The sequence below is a fragment of the Silene latifolia genome, chromosome Y, assembly GCF_048544455.1.
Source record: "Silene latifolia isolate original U9 population chromosome Y, ASM4854445v1, whole genome shotgun sequence".
NCBI lineage: Eukaryota > Viridiplantae > Streptophyta > Magnoliopsida > Caryophyllales > Caryophyllaceae > Silene > Silene latifolia.
In genome coordinates, this window is record NC_133538.1 from 324,097,642 (window position 1) to 324,103,641 (window position 6,000).

The 6,000-nt window shown below is 36.1% G+C and overlaps 1 pseudogene; it reads right to left on the reverse strand.

Moving 5' to 3' along the window:
* The window catches only part of LOC141631321 (uncharacterized), a 42,005-nt pseudogene extending 37,378 nt beyond the window's left edge, over positions 1 to 4,627 (reverse strand).
* Positions 4,628 to 6,000: the final 1,373 nt, after the last annotated feature.

The following is a 6,000-nucleotide window of genomic DNA, read 5'->3' on the forward strand; positions in this document are numbered from 1 at the left end:
CAAGATAAATGGATTGTAGAAACTGAAAAAAAAATTGGATGGTACATAAATATTAAGAAAAACAAGGTCACTTAGTACTCCACCTGACGGAGAATTTGCGCTCTCCATTGTGTGGTATCATTACATTGCAGTAACTCTGAACGTATTGGAGAAGCCACATCCGGATTCCCTTTCCAGTAGGCGTACGGCCATTTCTTAGTCCATGTTTTAGAACGAGAACCCCTTTTAATATCTCTGAATTCTGTATCCCAAGGCCCTATGTTCACTTCAGGCCTGAAAAATTCATGCAACAAGCATACTCAATTTGATTTGAGATGAAAATAATTGCTGATCCACAAAGAAAAAAAAAAAAAAAAAAAATTGCTGATCCTCAAAGAAAGGGAAGCTTATTACACAATAAGAAAAATTCTCTACTCTGAAACATTGCAATTTACTAACCACGGTCTTCATTTATGTAAATGAGTAAATCACAAGATCGCATCAGAAAGAATCAATTTAAAACTGCTTATATATGCAATTTGCTGTTAAAACAAATATCTGAATATAATTAACCAAAGATAATTCCCCTTGACAGCAAGTGTGACACAAAGTAAACGTCTGTGGACCTTACTATTGAATCATGGACTACTATAAAACACACAGTTCAGGCATCACATGAAACCCAAACTTCAGATCAGTATGCACCATCCTGGTTCAGTGGAATATACATAAGTAAATTCTAGGCATCACATAAAAGATAAAACATAAATTTCATATCAGTATGCGCTATCATGCTTCCGTGCAACGTACAATAAATTCTCAAAGTGCTCTGTTAAGCATGTATCACATAAGGCAGAACTATTGTCAAAAAAACAGCTTACCAACCCCAGAAAGACCAATCAGGAAATGGGATGTCAAAATGCTGGGTGGTGGTGCAGTATCTGAAAAGAGGCAGTGGCTTCACACTATGCTCAGTCTTGTTAATTGCAGGCTTGTCCATACAATCAAACATGAGATCGACATCAGGGACCATGCCAGGATATCGTTTGAGAAGTTGTAATAACCCCATACAGTAAACATCATTCGATTCTGCACACAGTCATAATACAAGTCGACAAACAAACGCCCCCTAACTATAATAACCCGAAAAGCTGCATAATCCTTGGCTTTTATCAAATGAGTGAAACTTATCCTGCTTTGAGCCCATGGCTCCAAATCATGGTAGATCCACCTGAAGAATTTTGGACACGACGATAGTTTTGATGGGTCAGGTTGTGGAGGGATGGAATTGACAGTAGAGCGACACTGAAAATACTGACATTGTACAATTTTGGTCGCTCGAGAATAGCTTGTTCCTTCATCTAGAGGTTTTGGCTCAAACAAATGCCATGGTGTCGGTTTTAAGTTGTGTCCAGCTATGGTTTTGGTTGTGTAAGCAAAATCACTAACCTGTCAAACAAAAACGCCCCATTTCACCATGTAATGCGACAATCAACCTAGATGTCATCAAAATAGTCATGTCAAAGAGCACTTGCATATCACTACAAATACAAACAACATGAAAATTCATGTAGTTATATATTCAACTCTGCGTCTAGTTAATACGTCCTCGTCCCAATGAACTATTTACCTTTTAAATTTCTTTTCAAACAAAGGTAAACAATTGACAGTGACGGATAGAGTAATTATCTAAACTGACAAACAACTTTATAAAGTTCCTTTTTGCTGATAGTGACTGTATAACATGGACAGTCGCATACTCCCTCCGTCCCAATCATGCGTTTACTTTTTTTATTCTTTGTAAGGAGTAGTTTAAGCAATGATAAACAAATAATTGGGAAAGAAGGAGTATAAAAATGCTAAACTTTATATCATCAACAATCATGGATTTGAGTTAGTCTTCTGTCATTCATTATTAAAAGCAGGCCCGTTTCTGAGTATTCTGGGGCCCTAGGCAAAATCGTAGATCGGGGGCCCTTTAAAAAAAATTATTACTGCATAATAAAAAAATTAAAAAAACATACAACGTCAATTTTATTAAAATCCATTGTTAACTCGTGGTAGATTGTAATCCTAAAAAACGGGTTCTACGAGCATTTTGAGATGCAAAATCATTGATGATAACATTTAACTTCAATGTCTTTCAAAAGTTCCTTCTCGATTGATAAATTGCAACACCATTCAATCGTTATTGTGACATTGATGACCTCAAGTAGGTTTTGATCAACTTTAATTTCGAAAAACTTTCAGTTGAAGGCACTGTCACTGGAACTGTTAAAAAACTTTTATAAGCAATAGAAGCAACTGTTAAAAAATTCTATAAGCAATAGAAGCATTCAGATAACAATCTCCACTTATAACAAACTAAAGAATTTGAGTCGCTGGCATTAGTTTATTTGGCAAGGTAGAATTAGGGATGTCAGTGGGGCGGGTTTTGGCGGGTCTCGCCCCGCACCCGCCCCACTTGGGGCGGGTGCGGGTAATGATTTGACGGGTCATGGGGCGGGGATGGGTTTCAAAAGTATCATTCGTCGCGGGTCGTGGGGCGGGGATGGTATCACATGAAACCCGCCCCATACCCACCCCGCCCCACACCCACCCCGCCCGCCCCGCTCCGCATGTCCCCGCTCCGCTTATACCCGCCTCACTCATCTCCAAATCTCCAACCCACCTATAATAAGTAGTAGTAATTATACTATAATAATAAAAAAAAGTTTATAACAAGAGGATAAAAAGCCCAAACCAATGATACTTGGTAAGTATGCTAACGGAGCTTTAGATAATTTGAGGGAACAATGAGTGAAGCTCTGTTAATTTGATCAAGCAGCTTTGTTTACTTTGGACATTCGTTTCATTGTTTGTAAAACTCTTTCATGGTTTGAAAAACTTGTGTACTAGTTAATTGAATGTATATTTTGCGAAAACTTATTTGTATAAGTAGTACGACTAGTATATTTTAGATTTTAGATTTATATTTTTAAAAATTGTTTATGAGGAGATAGGTAATTTGGCGGGTCCACGGGTCCCCGCGGGGCGGGGACGGGTTTGAAAAGTTCAACCCGCCGCGGGTCGCGGGGCGGGTGTGGGTACGCATTATAGACTCGCGGGGCGGGTGCGGGTTACCCCTCCTCCGCACCCACCCCGCCCCATTGACATCCCTAGGTAGAATGTAGCACTTTCAATTCAGAATAAAGATCATTTAAGTCAACAGCGGATACGTATATAAGTAGAGTGAAAAGTAACATAACATTCTCTCAATTCATTTTCATCCAATGACTTTAACTTACTTGAATCAAATAAAAATCCAAAAATACTTTCAGAAGTCTTTAGTTGCTCAAATCTGTTTTTTAAAGAAGAAATTGTCATATTAACAACAACCAAAAAATACTCATGCCGAAATAAATAATCAGGTGACTCACTGGTTTTGTTCACCGTCTTGATTATTTTCATCAAAATGTCTCTTTCTAATAACACGACGCTTTGTCGGAAGGGTATGTTCTACATCCATATCAAGTGCAATACTTTTAGCAATGTTCATACTAGATGTGAAACCTTCATCTCTAAATATTTCAAAATATGACAACATGCCTTGAACTTGTTCTATGGTGTATCAATTCACATGGACTTAGATTTTAATTTCTTGCTTACCATATATATAACAAACAAAATTTCATACCAGATAACAATATCAAGCAAAAACTCACAACGCTTCACTTTTCGACTTTGCATCACTACCACAAGAATCGTATAAAACTGACAAAGCCATTCTTATCGGAGGAGCTTGAAATCTAATAGATTTAACACTTTTAATTCGACTCTCCCAACAAGGATTAGATAAACATTTCAAAATAAGTTCAGGAACATTAACAAGCAAAATTTTCCTTCTTTTTGTATAACAAAAAAACAATGTATACAAGCGTTGAACAATTCCAAAAAATGAAATAGCTCTAGTGCAAGAATGTGTCATATACCTAAGAGCAAGATTCAAATTTTGACAAACACATGGCATATATAACGCACTCGGGTTTACTTCAAGTAGACGCATTTAAAATATATTTATTTTTCTTTATTTTTTTTAATATGATTTTTTCCCTTTCCTTATTTCTAATTATACTAATATTATTATAAGCCCTAGACGAATGAGCCCCTTTTTACCCTGGGCCCTAGGCCACCGCCCCTCCAAACTACCCTCAGAACCGGGCCTGATTAAAAGATCCCATTTTAGTATAAATTTGTGTAAAACCGTCTCATACGTATTTATGCATGGATTTAAAGACCCAACAAACTAATCAAAGAACAAAACATCCAAATCAAATACCCATATCTATCAAAACTCAAATCACACAACCAACAACTACCCACTTACAAAATCCTCAAAAAAAGTTCAAATTCCAAAACGCACACAACGTGTTCGACGAAATGCCGCAACGAATCAAAATCTCAAAAAATACCAAGATAAAACCTTAATAACAAAAATGGCGGAGAAAGAGAGAAAACCCAGAAGACAAATAAGAGAATAGACATGTGGAGGAGAACGACGAAGCCCAGAAACGCCATGATTATTAAATTTACAGCGAAATCCCATTGAAATAAAAATAGTGTGATGTAAAAGTCTGAAAACATGGTGGCAGCGATAGAATATGGTCATAAAATATGATCATCAAAATTTTCGGGGTACAATTTGTACATTTTCTTGATTGAATCTCCTTCCATTTCTGTGATATGATATATCTGGACTCTGGTTTGTACATGGACGTGTGCTTATCTTGTTGGTCCATGCACGGCCTAATGGCGGCAAATTCTATTTCAGAAAGGCTTTTTCAGTCTGAAATTAAGACCGCGAACGTCATTTGGTTTGTAATAAAACTAATCATTTAATAATAAAATGTTAAATGTTACAAATATTCTATTAGAAAACAGTTACGCTAACTTTTTTTTTTTTTTTTTTTTGGTGACGAGGGAACCGCAGCTGTTATCTTCGGTGTGCACTAGGTAAACACTCGGATGTACGTGATAACCTGCAAACTACGTATACTAGGTAAGCCACCCGATGGTGACAAGATCGAAATCTATTAGTCATGGACTCAGGCCAAAAACGCACTGGGTAAACCCTCTGGTGTACGTGATAGCCTGCAAACCACGTATACCAGGTAAGTCACCCGAGAGTGACAAGCTCGAAGTCTATTAGGCATAGACTCAGGCCAAGAATGCTCCGCAAGATTTTACTCTTGTGGAGGCTTGAACCTGGGTCTCATGAAAATTTCACCCAAATTTTAACCATTAAACTCCACCAAATAGTCATATTTTATTATAAACTAGGTAGTATCCCGCGCTTCGCGCAGCCTGTTTTAAAATTTAATTATTATAATTGAAGAAAAATAAAATAATTTATATATAACCTTTAATATTTTTACTTATAAATAAAAATATATTAATTTTTCTCAAATTAATTTTTTTTAGGTTTAACTTCAATGTTTTAAAATAAAATACATACAATTTTAATTATAATTAATAAGGGCTTGCTTGGGATAAGAGTAATTATTAAGGGAGTAATGTGAGCTAAAATAAGAAGAAATGGGAGGAGATTGGTGCTTTGTGGTCGTTGTGGAGGGTGGAAAAAGGAGGTGAGAGAGGAACTATTACCTCTATATGGAGGTAATAATTACTTGGAGGGTAGGTGGGTAACAATTACTCCTTTAATGGAGGGACTATTACACTATATTTCCCCATTTCTATCCATTTCTATTTTCAAACCCCATCCCTTCCCTCCATTTTTTAGTTCATTTTAACTTTATTACTCTCTTAATAAATACTCCCATCCCAAGCAAACCCTAAGTGATAATTAATTGTGCATGATCAACGTTTTATAAATTATTTTGTGACTGATCAAGTATCATATTAATGAAAATAAAATTTATTCGAATAATACAACAATCAACATTAAGTTCTCAAATTATATCATTTCACGATATGTTATGTTCCAAATCAATTAATATTTGTTCAAAATGATGTGAATATAAT